Raw genomic sequence first — 27,097 nt, 5'->3', positions numbered from 1 at the left:
GCCCGACGCGGGGCTCGAACTCACAGACAGTGAGATCGTGACCTGAGCCGAAGTCGGCCGCTTAACCGACTGAGCCACCCAGGCGCCCCACAAAATGTAATTTAATAAGCAGGTGTATGGAAGGTAATTGCAGCCAAACCATTACTGGGTCTTTTCTGGAAAACCTCGCGCATGGTGAAAACAACTTGCTTAATTCTGAAGGGCTAAGTTAAAAGAGAGCTTGACTCCCAGCCAGACCCTCACAATCAATGAGCCTCATCATGGTGGCCAGCCTCCATCGACCCCCAATATCCCTGCCTCCTGGTATTCTTGCCGTGAGATAGCTCTCCTCCCACACCGTAAGAGGGTTGGTCTGTGAGACCAACAGAATACGGCAGAAGATAATATATGTCACTTCTGAGATTAAGTTATAAAAGACAACTTCATCCTGGTTATTCTCTTTCTTTCAGGTCAGTTGCTCTGGGAGCAGTCAGCTGCCATGTCATGAGCAATCCTCTGGAGAGGCCCATGCAGCAAGGAAGTAAAGCTCTGGCCAATGGGCATGTGAGCACACCATCTTAGAAGTGGTTCCTCCAGCCCCAGTCAAGCTTCATATGATGCATGTCCAGCTGACATCCTGACTGAAACCACATGAGAAACCTTGAGCCAGAACGACCCAGTTAGACCACACTTGGGTTCCAGACCCTCAGAAACGATGTGAGATAAATAATAGTTTGTTGCTTTAAGCTGCTAAGTTTGGGAGTAATTTGATCCACAGCAATAGATAACCAATATACCCTTTCAACCTGGATCATGAGCTTTAAAACACCAGGAAGAGGTAAGATAACGGGAAGGGGGCAAAGGAGGATGAGGGGGATGTCTTTGAGAGGGAGCAGAGTTCTTGAGGAAGTAATTATATCTTCGACCATCGCTCCCATGCCATGAAGTATGGGGACTCTTGACCTGTCTTCTCAAACTGGTGAGCTCCAAGGGAAATATGTCTGTGAGGTAGGAGGGTCTGGAATGGGGACACGTAACCCCTTTTTTTCTGGAGTCACTTATTGGCAGTTGGCACCCCACTGGTGTATATGCAGTTGTGGGGTATTGCACTTGGCAGAAAGAGGATGGAGCCTCATGCCTGGCATTTCATGCAAGAAGACCCTTAGAAGAAGTTCTGCCATCTTGGGTAAAGGTGGACTGAGTCAGGAAAGCCAGCCTAGGTGACCAAGGAGGGAGTCTCCCCCCTGAGAGTCAGAGTGGCTGAGGGTCTGCAAGCTTGACCACCAGTCTTTGAAGGTCCACCCAGCCTGGGACTTTGGACAGACGTACTGTCAGGGTCATTGCCTACACGAAGTATGGCATCACAGCTGAATCCTACCTAGATTCCCCGCACAGGTGGATCCAGACAAGTGAGCCGGACACTGAGGGAGGGACTGGTCAAACAGAGAAGGCTGGCCTAGCAGAGAGAGGAGAGATCCTTGTCACTTCCCACAAAGGGACCCTTGGAACAGACAGGAGGGGCTGTTAGGAGGAAGGGAAAGGGCACCAATGTACAAGGCTGTCTTCTGCTTCCCGAGCCCCGGGCAGGGGGTCTGAACCAGACTGCAATAGAAAATACCAATATCTGAATGTGACAGAATGTTTTCTTGAAATGAAACTATTTAAAACTGGAAGTGGCTGGACATAGCTGATATTTATAAGACCGGGCTAACTTCATGTTTTCCACTGCTGAGCAGGAATCGGTTTTTGTTTTTTGGTTTTTGTTTTTGTTTTTTTTTTTTTTTTAGAGAAAAGGAAGTACGTTTAAAAATAAAGCAAACCTTTTGTTGGCACAGGGCTAGATGGAGACCATTCAATTAAAGCTATTAAATGAGCAGTGAGACCTGAGGCATATATCTGACTTCCTCTTGAATGTTAAGTTCGTCAAGTTCCCCATGTGGGCACTCTGCATTCTTCCAAGAACTTCCGCAATTATAAATGCAGATTTTAAAAAAAATTGTTTAGAGTCTCTTGCCCCTTGTGACTACCATTCCTTCTCCAACTCTAGACCAACTGTCCAACGGAAACTTTTGTGATGGTGTGGGAATGTCTTGTGTCTGCCCTGTCCAATATGGCAACCGCTCACCGCACGTCCCTACTCAGTGCTGATGCCAAACAAGGGACTGACTTTAAAATTGTATTTTTTAAAAGATTCTTTTAAAGTTTTTATTTATTTATTTGAGAGAGAGAGAGAGAGAGAGAGAGAGAGAGAGAGAGAAGGATAGGGACAGAGACAGAGTGAGAGAGAGAGAATCCCAAGCAAGCTCCACACTGGCACAGAATCCAACATGGGGCTCGATTTCACGAACGTGAGATCATGACCTAAGCCAAAATCAAGAGTCGTATGCTTAACCGACTAAGCCACCCAGCTGCCCCTAAAACTGTATTTTAATTAATATAAATGTACACAGCCAGATGTGGTTAGTGCTACCATATTGGACAGAGCAGTGAGAAACGGAGTCAGACATATTTCTTTCTACTGAACTTTTGGAAATCTGGTTTCCGACATCTGGGGAGCATCTTTGTTGGTTTGCAATCTCGGATTCCACAGAGACAGGGACACACCGGCTCAAGAGTTCTGACACTTCCATACCGCCCACCAAATTCTTCCCGATGTGTCCTCAGAATCAAATAAAGGAGAGCATTCACAGTAATGTCTACATGGGGAAAATCTGAGCACAGACTGGATTCCGACAACATTAAGAAATTAATGGGGCGCCTGGGTGGCTCAGTCGGTTAAGCAGCCGACTTCGGCTCAGGTCATGATCTCGCGGTCCGTGAGTTCGAGCCCCGCATCGGGCTCTGTGCTGGCAGCTCAGAGCCTGAAGACTGTTTCAGATTCTGTGTCTCCCTCTCTCTGACCCTCCCCCGTTCATGCTCTGTCTCTCTCTGTCTCAAAAATCAAAATAAACGTTAAAAATTAAAAAAAAAAAAGAAATTACTTAGGTCATTTCAAAGAGGGATTCAGGGACTAAAACCAAGAGCTCTTAACTCTATGACCAAATATTGAAGTTTTCCATTGGATGTAATCGTTACTCGACCAACAGGGCTGTGGTTTCCTGAGGAGATGGAAGATAAAAAAGAAACAAATTACTAAAATTGCACGCTGCCATATTTACAGATAAAATAATGTGCTGTCTGCAATTTGCTTTAGATAATGGAGTGAGGCGTGGACAGAGGAAATAAGATTGGTTGATAATTGTTGAAGCCTTGTGATGGGTTCATAGCTTCCCTTAGATTAGTCTCTCTCATTTTACATGTGTGTACTTTTTTTAATTAAAAAAGTTAAGAGCTTTAAACAAAATGGGAAAGTGCCTCTATTATGATATCAGGTAGAAGGGGAAAAAGAGGGGCGCCTGGCTGGCTCAGATGGTGGAGGGTGCAACTCTTGATCTCAGGGTTGTGAGTTCAAGCCTCATGTTGGGTGTGGGGCCTACTAAAACAAACAAACAAACAAACAAACTACTAAGAAAAAGAAAAGAAAAAGAAAAGAAGGGTAATATGCAAGCCACAGAAGTCTAAGCACACAATAAAATGAGGAATTTACACAAATGAAAGGAAATACACAACATAATATAGTGGTTAAGATCCAGATGACTGAGTTCAAACCCTGGCTAGAACACTGACCTCATTTTGAGAATTTTTTTAGCTTTGCTCAATCTCCATCTCCTTATCTAGGGAATGAGGATCATTTTGGTTTTTTTTTTTTTTTTTTTTTTTAATTTTTTTTTTTTAACATTTATTTATTTTGAGACAGAGAGAGACAGAGCATGAACAGGGGAGGGGCAGAGAGAGAGGGAGACACAGAACCGGAAGCAGGCTTCAGGATCTGAGCCATCAGCCCAGAGCCCGACGCGGGGCTCAAACTCACGGAACGTGAGATTGTGACCTGAGCCGAAGTCGGACGCTCAACCGACTGAGCCACCCAGGCGCCCCATGAGGATCATTTTGTAATGTCCCTCTTAAAATTGCAGTGAAGAGTAAGTGAACCTATTTATGAAACACTTGGCCAGCATCTGGCATGAAAGTCCTATCCCTTATATCTGGGACATGGATTTATGTGACCCTGTATCATGGCCTTTGGGACATGTGTTAGGAAAGCATCGTCTAGAAGCTTCCTCGGGCCCGGTGGGGAGGGGGGTGGAGCAGGTGGAGCGGGGGCTTGTGTCTGTGTTAGTCCTGACCCAAAAGCCTTCCACACTGATGGATGGACCGTCTTCTTTTTATTTATTTATTTTTAAGTTTTTTAATTAATTTATTTTTTGAGAGAGAGCACAAGTCGGGGAGGGGCAGAGAGAGAGGGAGAGAGAGAATCCCAAGTTCGAACTCACGAACCGTGAGATCACGACCTGAGCCGAAATCGAGAGTCGGACGCTTAACCGGCTGAGCCACCCAGACACCCCTATCTGTTTAAGTAAACTCTACACCCAACATGGCGGGGTTGAACTCATGACCCCGAGATCAAGAGCCACATGGCCAGCCATGTGCCCCTGATAGACTTTCTTTGCAGGAGCTGTTACACACTTTGCCCTTTCCATTAGATTTGCATCTTTTAAACAACATGTATCCTTCCGTTGGCCCTGCGAGTCATGAATCCCCTCCAAGTGGCAGTGATGTTTATGAAATTACGTTTTGCTTCTTTCAGTAACATGAAAATCTTGCCTTATCCATTCCCTATATCCTTTGCATTGGGAGATACACCTGTAAAACCATGAAGTTCTAGTCTCTATTTTTGCTCAGGAATAATGACACTGTCTCTGTTATCTGTTCTGGACTCTTGCGCCAAGACTGTTTTCCATTTTCTCCTCAACTATCCGTGGCAGTAAGTCGACTGGAACTACACTAAACCAGAGGGCTGGGAGGGAGAATATTGGCTTGTATAGTTGAAAAGTCCAAGGAATAGGGTTAGCTTCAGGCATGGTTAAATCCAGGGGCTGTAATGTTTTAAGGTGTTTCCCTCTCTCTCCATCATCAGGCTCAGCTTTCTGCTATGTTGACCTAATTCTCAGTCTCCTTAAAGCAAGGTGTCATCCAGCAGCTCCAAACATATAATTGATCACCTTACCTCTCTAATAGAGAAAGAAAGAAGACGTCATTGCCAGTCATTTGAGCAAAGTGCCAGTGACAACTCTCATTGGTCCAGATAGGGTCGTGGGGCCACCTCTGAATCAATCATTGAAATTCTGGTGACTTTTTTGGTGCTAAAAGATGGGATCAAACCTCTTTGGCCACATAGACCATGAGAAAAAGACGGATGGTTTCCCTTCCAAGATAAAGAGGCTGTTGAAAGAAGACGGTAAGTGGATGCCGAACAGACCAAAGCAACAGGTGTCCGCTCCACATCCCATAACAACCTTTTTTCGATGCCCTTTGATGCCATTGGGATATCTCCTGCCAAACGCATTCTTCTCTAACTTTATGGCCAGTGGTCCTGTATTCGCCTCTTGCCCAGGAAATGAAATCTTCTTCAACACCATTGACATCACCAGCTGCTCGCTTCCCATGTCCTCTTCTTTGTCTTCCAAAGTCCCAGCCATCCACTGAGTGAAAAGATAGAATACCACCTGTATCCGCCCTCCTCCACCCATCCTTCAGAGTCCGCTCGGAACTGCAAACCTTCCCGAGACGTGGTTCAGAGTTCCTTTGACCACACCGTTCCTCTACACGTGCATCAGAAGGAGTCCTGCCTGCACATTCTGTGCAAATATTCCATCCTGGCCTGTACTTGTGCTCCAGAAACATATGCCCCCACCAGCATGCTGCACCTGGTCTCAGAAGGGAATCTGCTTATTCTGGGGATGCACAAGTTTGTTTGTTTTTCACCCGGCCACGTCTGCTTCTCTGATATGTGTAATCCTACAGTACCTGGCATGGTGCTGAGGACACGCCATATATTCAAGGATTCATGCCCTGTTTTCCTTCTTGCCCTATCCAAGGGCCCTCAAAAAACCCCAAACAGACCAAACAAAATAAACTAAGCTGAATTTGGAATCAGGAAAGAGATCCTGGGACTTCATCTGTAATGTATTTTTCAAGCGAGGCGGTGGGGTATGTGACTGCTTATTGTATTATCGACGAGTCTTCTGAAATGTTTCATACATTTAAAAATTTGCAGGTTGCAACTCAAGCTCACCAACCGAAAAGCTAATCCGATCATGTCACAATCCGCGTGGCTCCCCACAGCCCACAGGAGGACAACAGACGTTGTTGGCATGTGAAGTCCAAGATGTGGTCCCATCTTCCTTTTCCTTATCTATTAAGGATGAATGTTTGTGTCCCGACCCCACTCTGCCACCAAAATGTTACTATGTTGAAGCTCTAAGTCCTAATGAGATTTTTTTTTAATGTTTCTTTATTGTTGAGAGAGAGAGAGACAAAGACAGAGAGAGAGAGAGAGAGAGAGAGAGAGAGAAAATGAGCAGGGGAAGGACAGAGACAGAGGGGGACACAAAATCTGAAGCGGGCTCCAGGCTCCGAGCTGTCAGCACAGAGCCCAACGTGGGGCTCGAACTCAAGAGCCCTGAGATCATGACCTGAGCCAAAGTTGGATGCTTACCCAACTGAACCACCCAGGCACCCCAAGAAGATTGTTTTTGAAGGTGATAGTGATGAGAATTTTTGAGGTGATGGTGGGGTTCGTGGGGTCTGGAGCCGACGGCCAAAAAAGAATTCTTGAAGATGTCTTTGGTGCAAAAAGGTGATTTTATTAAAGCATGGAGGCAGGACCCGTGGGCAGGAAGAGCTGTCCCAGACCCTGTGGAGAGAAGGGTTATACATTTGGGAGTTGGGGGAGGTCAAGTCCAAGGGAAGTTTCCAGTGAGATTTTCATATGCTAAAGACTCACAGGATCCTGGAGGCCTGGCTATGGTCTAGCTAAGGTAGAGCATTAGCATTAAGACCACAGGGAGTTCCTGGAGAAACGTTTTACTCTGCTGGCCTCAAGTATTTGTCAATGGGCTGCAGGTTATAAGGACATTTAATTTTACCTGCCATTTCCTTCTGCCTTTGTTCCCACATCACTATGGAGGGTGATGTTGAGGCTCCAGGAAACTGAGTCTACAGTTTTCTGGAGATGAGGCTATTGATAAGACTGGCTTTTTCTTGCGATTTACTAAGATGTTTGTAAACTGATGGAGACCCATGTCCCAGAGGACTGTGATCCCTATCAGTTAACCATGTGTTTTTCCCTTTTCCTTTGTCCTTATAGCACACACATCCCACTTGGGGGTCGGGGGGTGTTTCCAGCCTGTCAGCTTGCCTTATGCTCCCTCATCAATACGTTTAAATGGGGTCAGTCAAATGGAGTCCCCATGATGGGATTCGTGTCCCTGTGAGAAGATGAAGGGACACCAAAGCGGGGACAGTGAGAAGGTGGCTGTCTGCAAGATGGGGGGGAAGCTCTCACCAGACCCTGAAACTGCAGGCACCTTGATCTTAGACTTCCCAGCCTCCCGTGGGAAATAAGTGTCTCTTGTTTAAACACGCAGTCCAAGGTATTTGAGTAGAACATCCCTAGCCGACAAAGACCCCCTCCCCACCCTCAGCTGTGGCTTCAGGCATCTTGACTCGTTCCCAGTTCCCTGCCTGAATGGACTATGTTCTCTCTCAACTGGGTGTTTTGGAGTCTGCCTTCTCTCCCTTTTCCCACATAGATACCTCCTATTTACTCATTGCATTTGTTTGAGGAGGCTAACAAAGAGGTCCCAGAATGCAGTAGCTTAAAAAGCATTAAGTTTCTCAGATGGCTGGCTGGCTCAGTTGGTAGAGCACACAACTCTTGATTGCAGGGCTGTGAGTTCAAGCCGCACATTGGGCATGGAGCCTACTTAAAATTTAAAAAATATACACATCTTAGGGGTGCCTGGATGGCTCAGTTGGTCAAGCAGCCGACTTCAGCTCAGGTCATGATCTCATGGTTCCTGAGTTCAAGCCCCACTTCAGGCTCTGTGGTGACAGCTCAGAGCTTGGAGCCTACTTTGGCTTTGGTCCCTCTCTCTCTCTCTCTCTCTCTGCCTGCCTCTCCCCCACTTGTGCTCTGTCTCTCAAAGGTGAATAAATGTCAAAAAAATTTTTTAATATTTTAATTTGGAGAAAAAGCATATAACTTTCTTTTTGTTCCAGTGGTGGTTCGGAGATAAGCTTGTCCAGGTGAGCGGGAAGCTCTGTTCCTAGTGGTCATTCAGAGACCCAGGTTCCTTCCAGTCATTGCTCTGCCCGCCTCCAGGCCCTCTCGGTCCCCTGCATGATTGAAGCTGGGTCCCTTCCCCAGGCCGATTCCACCTGCAGGAAGAAGGCACACAGGGATGCTCGGAAGTCCAGACTCAGAAGTGGCCCCTGCCATTTCCACTCATTCGATTGGTGACAACTAGTCACATGATCACAGCTAACTGCCAGGGATGCTGGGAAATGTAGTCCTTAGGTAAGCAGCCATGTGCCTGCCTAGAGTTCTCCTGTAATGGAAAAATGAATTTCCACAAGCAATTGACGTTCAGACCTGGACTCCTGAATGGCCTGCTCCGTCCTGACCTCCCTGTCTAAGTCAGAGGTCCCTCTTGCAAACACCTAGGGCTTTACATAGCAAATATTTCCATAGTGCCTACCTCTCCCTTTCGTCCGTTTCCCTGACTAGATTATGAGCATGTTGTGTGAGGCTGTCTGCAAACTCAATGCCTTGCACTTTCCGGACATTTTGAGTAAAAGTATGGAGGACCGGCTACTTAACTTGCAGGGCCCAGTACAAAATGGAAGCGTGGGGCCCCTTGTCCAAAAGCGACTAAGAATTGTGTTTTTTTGAGATTTACTTATTTGTTTTTGAAAGAGAGAGAGAAAGCCCCAGTAGAGGAGGGGCAGAGAGAGAGAGGATCCCAAGCAGGGTCCGCACTGATTTTCCGGAGCCCGACACAGGGCTCAAACCCACAAACCTCCAGATCGTGACCTGAGCCGAAGTGGAGCGCTTAGCCGCCTGAGCCACCCAGGTGCCCCAAAAGTGACTAGGAATTCTAAGATGACAGAAGAGTGATTACACCAGATGCAGCGACCTTGCGGAGGCAGGTCCCTGTGCACCTGCACAAATCGTGTCCCCGTGTCACCGGCCCTGAAGGCCTGAACAAATAACTCAATTGCATCAAATAGCCTGCACCCTCCCCCATAAGAAAAGCCACATGTGTGTTGTGCAACCTCAAGCGGTGAGTCTGGAGATGAGTCGGATCATGCTTGGAAGCATCTAGAAAGTCCACCTTTGCCATCCAGACAGGCTAAGCTTAATAGAGGCCACGGGGATGGTGAGGGAATTTCCCAGGTTCCACTACCTTGTCCCCTGGAAGGCGGGGACACAGCATCCTGCCTTCCCCTCCCCTGTGGGATCTCCTCGCAGGAAGTCAATGCTGCAGAAGTAGTCATCGTGGCAGTTTTCAAACAGCCTCAGAGACTTCCGGGGGCGGGGGGGAGACTCTCAAGTCATCGGCGAGCAGTTCTCCAGGATCTGCGCAAACACCTCCAGCAACGGAGAACTTCCTACCTCCCCGGCCAGCTCCTTCTGTTTTTGACAGCTCTGCGGATGGAGTTCTTCCTAGAGTTGAGCCAAAACCTCCTTCCTCGTGACTCCCTGCACCGCACCCCCCCCCCCGCCCCCCCGGTGGCTCAGAGCCACGCCAGAATCTGCAGCTTTGGTTACATGACACCCATGCCTGTGCAGGTGACTTACCGTCAGAGACCTTATATTGACAAGGATGTTAATGTGCCCCTCCCCGCCATGGAAGTAGCCCATGGGTTGTAAACCCAGGTTTTTAAATTGGTTCCAGGAAAGGTTAATTAAAGACGTATGGCTCCTTTCCCACCCCCCCACCCCCATTTTTTTTCTTCTTCCTGCTCATAATGGAGAAGTGATGGCTGGTGTTCCAGCAACTACTTCCTGACCATGAGGCAACCTTGAGGATGGGGGCAACGTATAGGAATGTTGAAACAAACAGACGGCAAGATGTTGGTTCAAGCCACATCAGCTGTACCTGCCTCCAAACTAAATAAGTAGAAACGCAAACATATCTTGTGGAAGCCACTCTTTGGTAGTGGTTATTAGCAACTACAGGCAGTTCCCATCTGCTGTATATATATATATATATATATATATATATATATATATATATATATATATTTTTTTTTTTTTTTGTCATTGCCTTTTCTTAAGTTTTTATTGTGGAAAACTTTCAACATATACAAACATAGACTAATATCCACATGCAAAAAAATTAATGGAGATTCCTTACCTCACATCGCATCCCAAAATTAACTCAAAATAGATCATACACCTGAATATACAAACTAAAACTATAAAACCCTTAGAAGAAAACATGCGAGAAAGTCTTCACGAAGTTGGCTCAGGCCATGATTTCTTAGATATCACACAAAAAAACATAAGCAATAGGAGGAAAAATAAATTACGTGTCATTGGAATTTAAAACTTTTGTCCTTCAAACAACACCCTCCAGAAAGTGAAAAGACAATCCGCAAAATGGGGGTGAATATTGGCAAATCATTTGCCTGGTAAGGGACTTGCAACCCGGAATATATACAGAAGTATCACAACTCAATTAAAAGTATGTTTTAAAGGCCCATTTAAAAAATGTGCAAAGTGGGGTGCCTTAATGGCTCAGCTGGTTAAGCGTCTGACTTCGGCTCAGGTCATGATCTCACGGCTTGTGAGTTCGAGCCCCGCGTTGGGCTTTCTGCTGTCAGTGCACAGCCTGCTGGGGGTCTTCTCTCTCTCTCTCTCTCTCTCTGTCTCTCAAATAGATATTTTTTTAAATGGGAGAAAGACTTGAGTGGACATTTCCCCAAGGAAAATAGACAAATGGCCAATATGCACACGAAAAGATGCTCAACATCATCAGCCCTCAGGGAAATGCAAGTCTCAACCACAAGAAGATATCACTTCACACCCACCAGGATGGCTAGAATCAGAAATAACAAGAGTTGGCAAGGGTGTGGAGAAATTGGAACCCTTGTACCCTGCCGGTGGGAATGAAAAATGGTGCAGCTGCTGTGGGAACCAGTTTGGCAGGTCCTCAAAAAGCTATACATAGAATTACCATATGATTCAGCAATTCCACTGCTAGGTATATACCCAAAAGAGCTGGAAGCAGGGGCTCAAACAGATACTCTCATACCAAGTTCACAGCAGCATTATTTACCAAATAGCCAAAAGGCGAAAACAACTCAAGGGTCCATCCACGGAGGACTGGATAAACAAAACAGGATCCATCCACACAATGGAATGACATCCACAATAAGAACAAAGCACCGATACGAGCCACAATGTGGATGAACCTGGAAAACATTATGCTATAAGTGAAAGAAGCCAGTCATGAAAGATCACACACGATATAATTGCGTCTGTATGTGACGTGTCCAGAATAAGCAAATCGGTGGGGACAGAACAGAGGTTACTTGTTGCTGGGGTTCAGAGTACGAATGGGGAGTAAGTGACTGCTGATGCGGACAGGGTTTCTTTGGGGGTTGATAAAAACATTCTAAATTTGGGGCGCCTGGGTGGCTCAGTCAGTTGGGCGGCCGACTTCGGCTCAGGTCATGATCTCGCGGTCCGTGAGTTCGAGCCCCGCGTCGGGCTCTGTGCTGGCAGCTCAGAGCCTGGAGACTGTTTCCGATTCTGTGTCTCCCTCTCTCTGACCCTCCCCCGTTCATGCTCTGTCTGTCTCTCTATCTCAAAAATAAATAGACGTTAAAAAAAATTAAAAAAAAAACATTCTAAATTTAACTGGTGGTGATGGTGACTCAAATCTGTAAATAGACTAAAATTCATCGAATTGTATGAATATGATGGTATGTAAATCATATCTCAATAAATCTGTCTTTAGGGGCGCCTGGCTGGCTCACTGGGTAGAGCAGGCGACTCTTAAGCTCGGGGTCGTGAGTTCGAGCCCCAGGTTGGGTGTATAGAGATTACTTAAAAAATTAAATCTTTTAAACAAAATCTGTTTTTTAAAAATAGACTAGTAAAAAGAACTCTCATTCACCTGCTCTAACTTCAACAATTGTTAACTTGAGGCCAGTTTCTTTTCATCTATACCACCACCCCCTCCCCCCCCGGCCCAGGGCTCTCCCCTCCTCATGTTATGTCGAAGCAGATCCCAGACACCGTTAATGCAGAATTGAAAACAGAAAAGTCCTGTGGTGCAGTTACCAGCTGCGTGGTTCGTGGCCGTGTGATGCCCACACTGGGTTCTCCAGCCTTGTTGGACAACCCAACACATAGAATGGTACAATACCGTGGGGGCGAATCCCTTTCTGCTTAAACTTTGCTGCAGCTAAGAACCTCGACTATTGAATCCAGAGTTGACACTGACCTTTAGCTCATCCTTATCCACAGAAGGAGTTCTGGTGGAGTATCTGTGGGGTATCTGAAAACCAGTGTTAGAAAATCTCTCATCCTTAATGAAAACCTCCCGGGAGGCTCAGAAGGCTTCTGGAGACCATGTGTGAATTTAAATCTGTTCTAGGTGAAGAAGGATTGCAGGAGGAGGTATTCCTTCCCAAGGGAGACCCCAACGCTATTGAACAGACGCCTAGGGGCACCTGGGTGGCTCAGTCGGTTAAGCTTCTGACTCTTAGTTTTGGCTCAGGTCATGATCTCATAGTTCGTGGGTTCGAGCCCTGCATAGGGCTTTGTGCACTGACAGCAATGAGCCTGCTTGAGACTCTCTCTCTTCCTCTCTCTATGCTCCTCCCCACTCAAAATAAATAAATAAACTTAACAACAACAACAACACATTAGGCACCTAATTCAATGCCTGACCTGAAACAGCCAATCACCCTTTATTCGTAAATGTGAACCTGGGTCAGATCTTATCTTCTCAACCAGAGAACATCAGCTTCCTTAAATCGGTGTTGTTTTGGGATGCCTGGCTGGCTCATTCGGAAGAACATAAAACTCTTGATCTCGGGGATGTGAGTTCAAACCCCACGTTGGGTGTAGAGATTACTTAAATGAACAAAACTTAAAAAAATAAATAAATACATGGGTGTTGTTTCGATTTTAAGGAATGGACTCATTCTTCTTTCTAAATGTGCTTTTATATAACCATCTTGATAACATAATAAACCTTTACTGAATGCTATTCAGCAGAACATTGCATGGGGGGCTTTTAGCATTTTGCCTCATTTTTCTCAGCCTCACTGTGGGTTAGGTATCATCTTAGAGAAGAGAAAACTCAGGTTTGAGGTCAATTCATTCGCCCAGGTTCCCACAACTAGCAAATGGTTGGGCCAGGATGCTAAGCCCACTTGCCTGGTTCCGGAACCTTCTCTGTGCTGCTTCCCTCCTTCCTAAAGAGGGTCTCTGGTCCCACCTACAAGGTCCGGACTCATCAGGGTTTAGGATCAATCTTTGTCAGGGAGACAGTGCCTAAGAAGCCTCCTGGCTCCGAGAGTCATTACCAAGTTTTAAAATTCTCCCACTCTCCTGACTCACCTCTGCCGCCTGGGCTCTCAGAGTCTGGACCATCCTCCTTTACTCGATGCAACACCTTGTTGGAATTCTGACTCCCACAGCTGCCTGATTCTGCAGTGTCCTCCTAGGCCTGGCCCATGGCGTTGCCTTAATGACAGGTCCCCAGCTGCTGGCCTGATGGTCAAGGGGCCACCCTACGCAGACCTCCCCATGGCCTGACCATTGTGACCTGTTCGCTGATTCAAGCTTGACCACTGCAGTAAGCAGCTTCCAAAATGACTCCCAAAGATCCTGCCTCCCGGTACCCACCCAGGGACTCTAAGGAATAGAGTACTACAAAGGTAACAGGAAGTTGGGGCACCACAGTAGCTCAGTCCATTGTGTCCAACTTCAGCTCAGATCGTGATCTCACGGTTGATGAGTTCGAGCCCCGCATCGGGCTCTGTGCTGACAGCTCAGAGCCCACTATGGATCCTTTGTCCTCCTCTCTCTTTGCCCCTGTTTTGCTCCTGTTTTCTCTCTCTCTCTTTAAAAAATAAATAATCGTTTCCAAAGAAGACATTCATATGGCTAACAGACACATGAAAAAAATGCTCAACATCACTCATCACCAGGGAAATACATATCAAAACCACAATGAGGCACCACCTCACACCTGTCAGAATGGTCACGTTAACAACTCAGGCAACAACAGATGTTGGCAAGGATGCGGAGAAAAAGGAACCCTCTTGCTCTGCTGGTGGGAATGCAAACCGGTGCGGCCACTCTGGAAAACAGTATGGAGGTTCCTCAAAAAACTAAAAATAGAACTACCCTACGACCCAGCAATTGCACTACTAGGCATTTATCCATGGGATACAGGGGTGCTGTTTCGAAGGGACACATGCACCCCCATGTTTCTAGCAGCACTATTGACAATAGGCAAAGTATGGAAAGAGCCCACATGTCTATCGATGGATGAATGGATAAAGAAGATGTGGTATATATGTGTGTGTGTATATATATGTGTGTGTGTGTGTGTGTGTGTGTGTATGTATGTGTGTGTGTATATATATATGTATGTGTATATATATGTGTATATATGTGTATGTGTATATATATGTGTACATATGTGTGTGTGTATATATATACATACATATATATATATATATACACACACACATACACACACACACACAATGGAGTATTAGTTGGCAATCAAAAAGAATGAAATCTTGCCATTTGCAACTACGTGGATGGAACCGGAGGGTATTATGCTAAGCAAAATTAGTCAGTCAGAGAAAGACAAAAATCATATGACTTCACTCCTATGAGGATTTAAGATACAAAACAGGTGAGCATAAAGGAAGGGAAGCAAAAATAATATAAAAACAGGGAGGTGGACGAAACATCAAAGACTGATAAATATGGAGAACAAACTGAGGGTTGTTGGAGGGGTTGTGGGAGGGGGGATGGGTTAAATGGGGGAGGGGCATTAAGGAATCTACTCCTGGAATCACTGTTGCATTATATGCTAACTAATTTGGATGTAAATTTTAAAAAAAATTAAAAAAATAAAAAATAAAAATAAATAAATAAACAAACATTAAAAAAAAAAAAAAAAAAACAAGGTAATTGGAAATCACTCCTGAGATTAGGCCACAGAAGACTATGACTTCTGTCCTGCTCGCTCTGTACCTCTCCTTCACTCCCTCCCGCCCTTTCTCTGTCTCCCTCCCTCTCTGATGAGGCAAGTTCCCCTGTTACAAGCAAGTGGAAAGGCCTGTGAAGCAAAGAACCCCAGGGGGCCTCCCTATAGCAGCCACCAAGGAACTGAGGTCCTTGGTCCAAAGCCCATAAGGAACTGACTCCTGCCAATGATCAGGGAACGAGTTTGGAGCCTCAGATGGCCTCATCCCTGGCCAACATCTTGGTTGAAGCCTGTTGGACGCCCTGAGCCAGAGGATGACACAGCTTAGCTTCACCGGGATTCCTCACCCGCAGAAACCGAAAGATAATGTGAGGCTTAAGTCGCTAAGTTTCAGAGTAATCGTTACGGAGCGATAGGTAACTTCTAGACCCACGGCTGTCCGTGTGCACCTTCACAGTGCCTTAACCTGCCAGCACCAGGTTAAAGGGTGCTGCTGAACACTCCCGGGCTCTGCTCTGCCCTGGGGTTGCCGGGGTTGCTTTTCTTCTCCAGATCGGTTTGGGAAAGAGGTTTCCCCCCCTTGTGGTTCTGTTCCCTGGCGGGGGACGGGGGGTCATGCAGAGTCAGATCCCGTGCTAGACCCTGAAACTTTAGGCTCTGTGGCCGCACCCAGAATCTCACACCAGGCTAGATTCTCTCCCTGTGGTCTGTGTTAAGGGTCTTCCTTCCTGTGGCAGCCAAGCCCAGCTTGCTGCTTCCTTCTCTGGATGCATGGGCATGTAAAGGGATGGGCGACCAGCAAGACCTCAGAGGTGAGCTGAGCATCCTCTTGTGTGCTAACGTGGGGCCTCTGTCTCCTCCGACTCAGATCAAATGTCCCGTGGCCCCAGCAGGCACTGGGTACGCAGCCGTGGGCGAGTTTATTAACATCTCTGAGCCCCGAGTTCCACATCAAGGAAACAAGGCTAATAGTCACACCTCCTCCTAAGGTTCCTGAGGGGACGGGATGAGGTGGCACATACAACCCCCTCAGAATGGTGGCTGGCATACAGTAAGTGCTCAATAAATGTTACTTCCATTGACTGATGGGTCCCGTCGCGGTGGGCATTCTACGTACATTACAGCGGCAGGTCAGTGTCATTCTTCTCTCCCTTCTCCCTTCCTGTTAGAAGTAGCTTCTCGTGTTAGCTTTTTGGATATTCCTTTCCCCAGGCTGCCTCCCAGCAAGAGATAGCCATGGCCCAGATCCGGCCAATGGGATATAAAAGGAAGTCTGTGGGAGATGTCTGAGAAATGTTTCCTCCTTGGTAAGAGAGAGGTTTGAAAAGATTCCTCTGCTTTCATGCTTTGGGCGCTCTGGTGTGAAGACGAAACGCTTGGAACTGAAGCAGCCATCTTGGCACCATGAGGGAAGAGCCACATGGGCTGCGGAGACTGGCACTCAACGCCTGGGATGTTAGTGATCCCCAACACGTTGATCCTACCCTGTAGCCAATCACTGCTTTCTCATTGACTGGAACAATTCAATTCATTTCCTTTAAAGCTACTGTAAGTCTTGCTTTCAGTTACTTACAACCACAAGTATCTTAAGTGCCTTAAAAGTAGCTTAGGGGGGCCTACGTGGTTCAGTCGGTTAAGCGTCCGACTTGGGCTCACGTCATGATCTCACGGTTAGTGGGTTCGAGCCCAGTGTCGGGCTCTGTGCTGACAGCTCAGAGCCTGGAGCCTGCTTAAGATTCTGTGCCTCCCTCTCTTTCTGCCCCTCCCCCCCATTGGCACTCTGTCTCTCTCAAAAATAAATAAAAACGTTAAAAAATTGTTTAAAGTAGCTTAAATAATATCATAAACTAAAAAATCCTTACAGGGGTGCCTGGCTGCCTCAGTTGAGGGGAGCATGTGACTCTCAATCTCAGGGTTGTGAGTTCAAGCCCCACATTGGACACAGAGATTAATTTACTGGAAAGAAGGAAGGGAGGGAGGGAGAGAAGGAGGGAGGGGAGAATCCTTACAAAATAACAAACCCTATTTCACAGGGGAAGAAGCCGAAAGCAACACCGTGGCAGGAACTCTGAAGATACATTACCTATTTTAATCCCAGTAAAAACTCACTGAGGCAGGCTTTCTATTTTCAGATTTCTTCACAAGTTTAGAAGATTAAATAGCCAGTTTCACACAGTTAAATGGGGGAGGCGGGACTTGAACCCGGGTCTCTCAAATCTAGACACAGCATTCTTCCAGCACCAGAATCCTCTTGGAAATGTCCCTACCCCGCCGCCATTGAGTCAGTAAAAGTGTGGTAACCCTAATTCAGGTTGTGTCAACCTGAACGTAATTATGTTCATCGCTTAGAAAGTGCATTTGAGAAAGAAATATTAGCCACAATAAAAAAGAATAGTGGTGACAGCTGGGTGAAATTCACAGTCCTAAGACCCATGTGCTGATGTGTATTTCTGTCTTTAGGCTCTCAGAGAATTTATATTCCCGATCCACACTTCAATTGATAATTGCCCTGCGTCTGTTCTTTTTAAATCTTTATTATTTTTTCATTCTCTCCCAGATGTTGAGTTGAGCGGCAACGATTTCGGGATTTCAGCGAGAGGTCCAGCTGCTGGGTTTGGGAAGTGTCCATATTTTGTTTCTTTTCAGCCCTTCAACTTGAATTTATGATGAGGTTTTGATGAATGGTACCCTTCTCCCAGCCCTGCTCTCTTTGCCTGTGTCTGTGTCTGCAATATCTTTGGTCTAATTATGCGGATGTGTCTCTTGGTAGAAAATTTATGTGATGCCTGTTGCCAGGAACCCGGAGCCGGGACTAGGGATTTGTGGTCTAAACAGCCTTGACTCCACTCCCTGCAGTATATCCAAAGTGAAGATGGGGAGACTGGGCCACTTGCTAATTTAGGGCACCAGCAGGTTGAGAGTTTGGGCAAATGTCATCCTTGCACTAAATTGAAGACACACAACAGGAATCAAGGATTTGGAGAACCAATCAAAATTAGGGGCAGGAGGGAAGGGGTCATGGAATCAAGGATTTGGGGGGACCGATCAAAATTAGGGGCAGAGGAAGGGGGCATAGACTCAAGGATTTGGGGGGGCAATCAAAATTAGGAGCAGGAGGGAAGGGGGTGTGGAATCAAGGATTGGGGGGACAAATCAAAATTAGGAGCAGGGGTTTACAGACAGGGAAGGAGGCAAACCATAAGAGACTCTTAAATACTGAGAACAAACTGAGGGTTGATTGGGGGGGTGGGAGGGAGGGAAAAGTGGGTGATGGGCTTTGAGGAGGGCACCTGTTGAGATGAGCACTGGGTGTTGTATGGAAACCAATTTGACAATAAATTGTACTGAATATAAAAAAAATTAGGAGCAGGGGAAGGGGGCATAGAATCAAGGATTTGGGGGTCCAAATGAAAATTAGGGGCTGGGGGAGGGGGCGTAGAATCAAGGATTTGGGGGGGGCAATCAAAATTAGGGGCCAGGGAAGGGGGTGTAGAATCAAGGATTGGGGGGGCCAATCAAAATTAGGGGCCAGAGAAGGGGGCATAGAATTAAGGAGTTGGAGGTCCAAATGAAAATTAGGGGCCGGGGAAAGGGGCATAGAATCAAGGATGGGGAGGACCAATCAAAATTAGGGGCCAGGGAAGGGGGCCAGTGGAGAGGAACAGGTAGGACAAGGAGGATGGAGTACTTGGGTGGGGGGATTTACTTTATTCACCTAGGTGGGAACTTACCCGCGTCTACTAATAAACTTGGCTAAATTCACTCATTTCTTGGCTTTCCAACTAGATTTTCAGTTCCTTGAGGTGGAGAGCTATTCTAGGGCTCTCTTGCTATGTAACAAATCACCCGGATTTTCGTCGGCTTAAAGTAACGGTACTCATTTTACTTATCACTCATATTTTCTGGGAGCCAGGAGTTCAGGAAGGTCTTGGCTGGGCAGGTCTGGCCTGGGGCCTCCGGCACTTGCATCAAAACAGAGACTAGTGGGTGGAGCACGGGACACTTCATCTCGGGGATTGTGAGTTCAAGCCCCACCGTTGGGTGTAGAGATGGCTTAAAAATAAAATCTTTATTTTTTTTTTAAATTTTATTTATTTATTTATTTTTTAAATAAAATCTTTTTAAATTTTTTTTTTTGTTCAACATTTTTAATTTATTTTTGGGACAGAGAGAGACAGAGCATGAACGGGGGAGGGGCAGAGAGAGAGGGAGACACAGAATCGGAAACAGGCTCCAGGCTCCGAGCCATCAGCCCAGAGCCTGACGCGGGGCTCGAACTCACGGACCGCGAGATCGTGACCTGGCTGAAGTCGGACGCTCAACCGACTGCGCCACCCAGGCGCCCCTTATTTTTTAAATAAAATCTTAAAAAAAAACCAACTGTGACAGAACCACTGGGGGCTGGTTGGGTAACTTTGTCTTTAAATGTTTTTTTTTTTTTTTTTTAATTTTTTTTTTTAACGTTTATTTATTTTTGAGAGAGAGAGAGACAGAGCATGAACGGGGGAGGGGCAGAGAGAGAGGGAGACACAGAATCGGAAACAGGCTCCAGGCTCTGAGCCATCAGCCCAGAGCCCGACTCGGGGCTCGAACTCACAGACCGCGAGATCGTGACCTGAGCCGAAGTCGGACGCTTAACCGACTGAGCCACCCAGGCGCCCCTTTAAATGTTTTTTAAATGTTTGTTTATTTTTGAGAGAGAGAGAGCGTAATTGGGGGAGGGGCAGAGAGCGAGGGAGACAGAGTTCGAAGCAGGCTTCAGGCTCCAAGCTGTCGTGGGGCTTGAACCCACAAACTGTGCGGTCATGACCGGAGCCAAAGTCAGATGCTCAACCCGCTGAGCCACCCAGGCGCCCCTCTTGTTTAACTTCTCCCCGCGCAGAGCTGCCGCTGGGCTGGTGTTGCCATAAGTGTTCTGTGGTGCTGACCCTTTGAGTCAATCCCAAGCAGCAGAGGATTTTTCCAGTACCTACTAGGCACTCGTTTTCCAAATCGCTCCTTGCGAGCCACCAGCACCAGGCTGTGGTTTGGGCGCCGGATGCCGGAGCACCTGCCTCGTGGCTCCTACCGTCTCCTCAGAGAGGCCAGCGGCTACTGAATGACCAGACAGATGCCCTGGCAGGAACCGCATGGCCAGAAACAAACCGTGGAGTCAGGAGTTGACTGTTCAGCGGGGTGGAGGGTAGTGTGCGATGAAGGGCGAGCAGGGCCCGCGGAGGCTTCTCTGGGGACTCTGCTTGAGGAGGGCGACGAGGAGTCTGTGCAGGTGGGGGCACTTAGGGGAGGTGGGAGGCCTGGGGGCAGGTGGACCGAGCACAGGCTGATGCTCCTTTTTTTTTTTTTTTTTTTTAAGTTTATCTATTTCTGAGAGAGAGAGGGAGGAGGGAGAATCCCAAGCAGACTCCCCACTGTCAGCACAGAGCCCAACGCAGGGCTTGAACCCACCGCCCGTGAGATCAAGAGTTGGAGGCTTAACCGACTGAGCCACCCAGGTGTCCCCCCGAGCTGGTGCTCCTTCACGTGGCTCCTGCGGATCTCACTGTCTTCCTGGCGGGAGAGTGTGTCAGTGAGGGGTTCCACCTGGAAAGTAGAAGCCACTGGAGGCAGTTAGGGGGCCGTTTCTCAGAAAGAAATAGAAATGTGGGGGGCAGGGGAGGCCAGGGAGGTCGCTTTAGGAAACAGCCCAGCGTGGGGGGGGGTCTCCCTGTGGTCCCCAGCGGCTGCAGCCCTGCAGCAGATGAGCTCTGGAAGGTACCTCGGGAGTGAGGGGTGTTGCTGTGGATGAGCCTGGCCTGTGGGCTCAGTCCAATCCAGAGCCACACCCGCAGGGATTCGCAGACATGATGTGCCAGGCCGTGGACGCCCCCTTGCCCTGCGGTCCCATGTATGGCTCCACGGCCAGGGCCGGTGCCGGGGGCGGCCAGGGGGGCTCTCAGGGTGCAGAATTTAAGGAGGCACACCCCCCAAGCCTCAACTACACTGCAAGGCCGTGGGAGTAATGCCTCCTGAAAACTTACACCCCAGTCCCAGTCCCGTGTCGGGTGGCTTTTCCATTGGGAGAGGCACCCCATAAAGGCCTCTCCGTCAAGGAAGCTCTGGAGAGAGCCATCTCTGTGCCGCGAAAGGGCTGGCCAGAAGGAGGGAAGACGTTGTCTAAGAGAATAAAGAGAATAGGACGAAGAACACCCTGGAGAGGGAGAGAGCCTGGCTGGTTCGTCAGCAGGACTGAGTGAAGGGTAGCAGCTCCCCAGTCACACGGGGTCTGGCATTTGCTTGTGCCTTCTAGCTGCTGCCCTGCAGAGCCTGTGTGCTCCCGTGACCTCCCCTGCAGAAACACGAGCTACCTACAAAGATTGGGGGGTGGCTAACCCTTCCGTGGAAAAGGGGAGAGAGACCCATCAACTCCTGGGGATGACAGCTTAGACTTACTGCAACCAGGAACCTTTTCTTTCACGTGTTGATGGTTAGAGCCACGGATCTCTACTTTATGGTCTCTGGCCTCGTGTGGGGAGCAGTGGCCAGGTTTGGAAAGCAGGCTCAAGAGAGGACAAGGGCCTGATGAAAGGGGGGTGGAGGGTCTCAACAGCCCCGCTTGGCCCTCGTCTGGTGCTTGGCAGTGGCCGCTAGGGGGAGCTCACGGCCTCTTCCCCTCCTATCACACCTGGTCCTTCTCCACCCCTGGGCAGGAAACACACTGATGAAGCCAAAGCCACGGGCACCTGCGGCTGGAGGTGCCAAAGGGAGGTAGCCCTGCTGTGACAAGCAGAGAGGTCCATGGCTCTTGGGTCCGTGTGACCAGGCTCTTTGGATTTCTCCTAGCAATTCTCTCGAGCCCTTCCTGTACGGAAATCTTTCTGGCTCCTCTGGTCGGATTCCTGCCTGTCACCGTCACAAACCCAAGACTGCACAGCTGTTGAGTAGTGGGATTTGATTCAAAGTCATGGCTAATGCCAGAGCCCATGTTCGGTCCCCCCCCCCAGCCCCCCTCCCCACAGCTCTGCCCTCAAGGAGGGCGTAAGTGAATCAGAAACGCATCAGCCTTGTGGGACCAGAAGGGACCTTCACAATCTCTGAGTGCTGAGTATGTCACCCCATTCATTGGATTTGAGAGACTTCCTTGTTTTTTGGTTTGTTTTCAAATATGCTAAGACAGAAAATAAATCTATTTAATTGTTGCTTATTGTACACACGATGGCCAGTTTGGGGAACATCTATGAAAATTTTGAGGCAAATTCTATATGCCTCATGCATCATTTATAGGAAGATCAATCACCATTTATCATAAGACAATGTATATCATATTCATTTTAAGCTTCTTTTTTTTCCCCTTGATTTAGTTTTTTGAGAACTTCTATATTGATTTTAACTGTTAGTCACTAGGGAAAGGTCCTGTGAATAAAACCAGCAAGGTGTCCCTCCCCTTGTGTCTCTGACTGGCTCTGATTAGTACTTTGTAACTTATGACCCCAGCCTCTGTATGACTTCATCCTCTTTCCTTGAGAAGGTCCTCTCTGTGTTTGGCTGAAGCCCTCCTCTCTTCTCTAACAATGTGCCTTTTTTTTTTTTTTTTTTTAATTTTTTTTTTTTCAATGTTTTTTATTTATTTTTTGGGACAGAGAGAGACAGAGCATGAACGGGGGAGGGGCAGAGAGAGAGGGAGACACAGAATCGGAAACAGGCTCCAGGCTCCGAGCCATCAGCCCAGAGCCCGACGCGGGGCTCGAACTCACGGACCGCGAGATCGTGACCTGGCTGAAGTCGGACGCTTAACCGACTGCGCCACCCAGGCGCCCCAACAATGTGCCTTTTTATATAAAAGGACCCCATTTAGGGAGAAGACCCCACACTGGGATCTGAACCCGGCTCACTAGGAAGCAGGAGCCAAAGCATGAAAGTGATGAGGTTTTGTTATTGTGGATCCCAGCCAGCATTTCTGCTTCACCCTGGTGAGCCCCCAGGAGAGGGGTGTCCAAGAAAGGTGGTCAGGTCACACGTTTAGGGGCCCTGACAAGGCTCCGGGGGACTTTGCTCTGAGAAGGAGCTGACCTCTCCTCTGGCTTCCTCTTCCTGTGGGGGCTGCAGACCGCCGTGCCTCTCCCGGAGAGCTTGCTGGCTCCTCTGGTCTGCTCTTGTCTGCTTGGGGCAAAGGAGACATCACATGCTGGTGCCACTGGAGTCAGAACAGCCACGGGCCAGTGCAGATGTGCGGGTGGGCGGTGGGCAGGGGGGTGGAGAGCAGGCGGGCCTGATCAAAGCTGCTGGGGAGATGTCCCGCTTCTCCACCCGCCCCCACTTGCTGAATTACATGAGTTCAGCTGATAAACCCTCCTTGCAGAAAGGCTCCCCGGAGAAAGCACTCACTGTGAATGCACTAATCAGATTGAGCGAGAAGTTGTTCCAGGCACCTTTCCCTGAAACGCGCGAGAATCCTGTTTCCAATTTACTGATTATGCGATAAGAAAATGTCTTCGTTAATTTCATAGGCAAAGCGCCTTAGCCTACTTCCAGATCTCATGCCTCCTTGTGAAATCACAGAAAATCTCGGTTCCCTTTAGTAAACGGAACCCATAAGAAAATCAAGAACAATTACTTTGTTTATTAACATCCAGTGATTAACGTTTCAAAAGCAGTTTAAATAAAGACAGTGCGAATCTGAGCTGGGGCCCCAAGGTAGTAATCTGTACAGACGGACGGACGGACGGAGTAAAACAACGCTCATTTGAACCTGTGCAATTTAAATTTCGCTTTTTCTAAGGTGGCTGTCCATCACCAATGTAGACACCAGAGAATCAAACCGTGTCCGAGAGTCTCAGGGTATGGTGAATGAATGGGGTCCAGGGTCACTCCACAAGTCTGTCTTCCCCAAAGGCCCGGAGACCCCTGTCCTTCCCCCTGGATCCCAGTCCTCCGGTATCTTTGGTGAGAAGATGGTGTGGGCAGAGGGCAAAATCCACTCCACAAGAGGACGGGGGATGCCCTCAGGTGTTTGAACTCTGCCAGTATGAGCCGTACTTCCTGACCTGCTCTGTGCTTCCCAAACTTCTCGTGCCCCCTGGTGATAGGCTGAATAATACCCCCCCCTTCCCCCAAAGATGGCCACATCCTCATCATCCCCAATACTTGTGAATATGTTACCTTGTTTGGCCAAAACAAACGGACAATTGCCGATGTGATTCAACTAAGGATTTTGAGGCAAAGAGATCATCCTGGATTGTCTGGGTGGGCCCGGAATGCTATCTGTCACAAGTATGCTCTTAAAAGGGAGGCAGAGGGAGATTTTACTGGACACAGAAGAGGAAGGAGAAGCCATGTGACCAGCGATGCTCGGATTGGGGTGATGTGAGCACCAGCCAAGGACTATCAACGGCCACGAGAGAGGGGAAAGAAGCAAGAAACAGATTGTCCCGCACAGCCCTAGGAGGAAGCAGGGCCTTGCCAACACTTTGACTGCAGCCCCGTAAAGCTGATCGTGGACTTCTGGCCTCCACAGCTCTAAGAGGATAAATGTGTGTTGCTGTAAGTCAGGCTTGCTCATAATTGCCCCCAGCAGCCACAGGAAACTAACAGAGTCCCCTTCGTGACTCTTGCCAGTTTGCGTATCGATACCGTAATTGTTTGTTAACATTTTCCTATTTTTTAAAATGTTTTAACACATATTTATCTTTGAAAGACAGAGAGAGACAGAGCACGAGCAAGGGAGGGGCAGAGAGAGAGGGAAACACAGAATCTGAAGCAGGCCCCAGGCTCTGAGCTATAAGCACAGAGCCCGATATGGGGCTCGAACCCACGAACTGCGAGATCACGACCTAAGCCAAAGTGGGACGCTTCACAGACTGAGCCACCCAGGCGCCCCGCTAACACTTTTCTTTAAATTGATTCTGGGGTGTCTGGGTGCTTCAGTCGGTTGAGCTTGTGACTGTTGATTTCTGGTCAGGTCGCGATCTCACGGTTCATGGGACTGAGCCCTGAACTGGGCTGTGCACTGACAGCTGGGGGCCTGCTTGGGATTCTCTCTCTCTCCCTTTCTCTGTGGCTTTTCCCCTCCCCTGTTCACACACACACACACACACAGACACACTCTCAAAATAAATAAACTTAAAAAAATCAATCAGTTCTGAGCTAACATGGCTATTTACTTCCACTTTGTATCAGCCACGATATTCAAGAAATCACAAGTCTGGTACCTACACAAATGTTTAACTTCACGTCACTTGAAATGCTGATTCCTGCGTGCTCTACAATTATCAAATGAGCCACCGGGACCACCGGTGGGAGTGCCCCTCACTTTGTGAAACACTGACCCAGTTCCACACACGGCTCGGGAAGCATCCATCGTGCAGCTGGGCTTTCAAACCCGCTTTGTTAAGTTCAGATTCCACTCGAAAATGATCAGAAAAAAAAAAAAAAAAAAGGAAAGAATCAGCCCCTTTAAAAATAGAAGCTGTTCCTCCTGCAAATTTTCACAGAGCCAGATTTTAAAATGCAGAATTTAGCAGAATCTTAAATCGTTCTTGGTAGAGTTACTGACATCTAGATAAGGACCCTCACAGGGGAAGAAGGAGGGAACCATGGAGTGTGCTGGCAGGGAGCTAGATCCAGTAGCAGAAGCTTAGGTAACAGCCCCAACCAGAACGGCAGCTCTCCGTGTTTTTCTGTTTGTTCTCTCGCCTCTGCCTCTGGACAGAGGACCGCGGAGGTCAAGCAGGCATTGCTGTGCCAGAGGGGGATATTTGGAGGGTGAGGGATGGGAGGTGATAGAGTTGGTAAGTCCCCCACCCGGAGGAGACGATGCCCATTATTCACTGGTTTCCCATGACTCAGGCAGGGGGATGGACAAAGCCTCAGACCTCCATCTCAAAAGTTAGATCTCATAAAATGGACACAGCTGGGCGGGGGTAGAGGAAGGTGTCCGGCTCCGAAAAGGGGAGTCAGGCTAGTCCCACGTAAGCCTGGGAGTAGATTCTGCCAAACAGTGGGTATTGACGAGAAAGTTCTAGAAGAAGCCAGTCCTGGATTTGGGCTTCTTTCCCCCTCCCCCCGCCCCGCCCCCGCCTGTTTAAACATCGTTTTGTCACAAGCCATCACGCCTATGGGCAGCGCGTCAAACCTATCTGATGGAAAATCCCCGCTAGATGAATAGATTCTCTCTTTTAGTACATACGTTGTTTCTGCTACTGAGAAAAGTAATCTGAAAGCGAAATCCTACTTTTTATTTTCATTCCAAAAGCTCTAAGCTTAGATCGCCAGCCTATGATCTGAGGGCCCACCAGCCACGCCTGGGGGCAAACCAAGCCTCTGACCGCACCTAAGTGAGCGGTCACATGAACCCCCTTTACCTCTGTCCCTCGGCATTGATCTAATTGGTGGTGGCACCCCAAGGCCCCAAGAGGACCGCTGTCCCTGCGGTCAGTGGAATGCTGGCCTGGGGCTGGTGGACTGCTGTGGTTTTTTACCTGCCCAGCGTCATCTTTCTTTTTCTGGCTCCGGTATCCCTTTGGTAAAACTTGTTCAGAATTGTTGCACGAAGTTGAGCCAGCCACCCCCCATCTTTCCTAGGGGTGGCCATACATCATGGGTGAAGCAAATCAGCCTATCTCCTTGGCCACAGTAAATGTTGAAGGGAGGGGTCAGAGAGAGTCAGGCTCCGAACTTTTAGATCAAATGCTGGAAAAATGATTATCTGCACCCAGGCTGTACCCGGAGTCAGTAAGACTGGTGCTTCTGCATGCCAGGGTAACCAGAGAGCTTTATGGGAGTAAAGATCCCCCAGAGTTACACCAAATCAGAAGAAAGAGTTAAGAGAGAGAGGTCACAATATTGTTTGAGACCCTGGATCCAGCCTTACCTGAAGCTTCACACCCTGCACCCTTCATTTATCTGAATCAATACATTATTGTTTCCTTTCTTCCTTCTCCTTCTCCTTCTCCTTCTCCTTCTCCTTCTCCTTCTCCTTCGTCTTCTCTCTTTTTTTCTTTAAGTGTTCTGTA

At 47.9% G+C, this 27,097-nt stretch overlaps 1 non-coding gene across 1 annotated transcript; it reads left to right on the top strand.

Annotated features, from left to right (window-relative positions):
- The first annotated feature begins 2,962 nt into the window (after positions 1-2,962).
- Positions 2,963-3,093, top strand: LOC131498635 (small nucleolar RNA SNORA25). The gene has a single exon (XR_009255516.1). It is a non-coding gene; the product is annotated as a small nucleolar RNA SNORA25 (small nucleolar RNA).
- Positions 3,094-27,097: the final 24,004 nt, after the last annotated feature.

This window comes from Neofelis nebulosa, chromosome 16, assembly GCF_028018385.1.
Source record: "Neofelis nebulosa isolate mNeoNeb1 chromosome 16, mNeoNeb1.pri, whole genome shotgun sequence".
Taxonomy (NCBI): Eukaryota; Metazoa; Chordata; class Mammalia; order Carnivora; family Felidae; genus Neofelis; species Neofelis nebulosa.
This window is presented reverse-complemented; position numbering and strand designations above follow the sequence as displayed.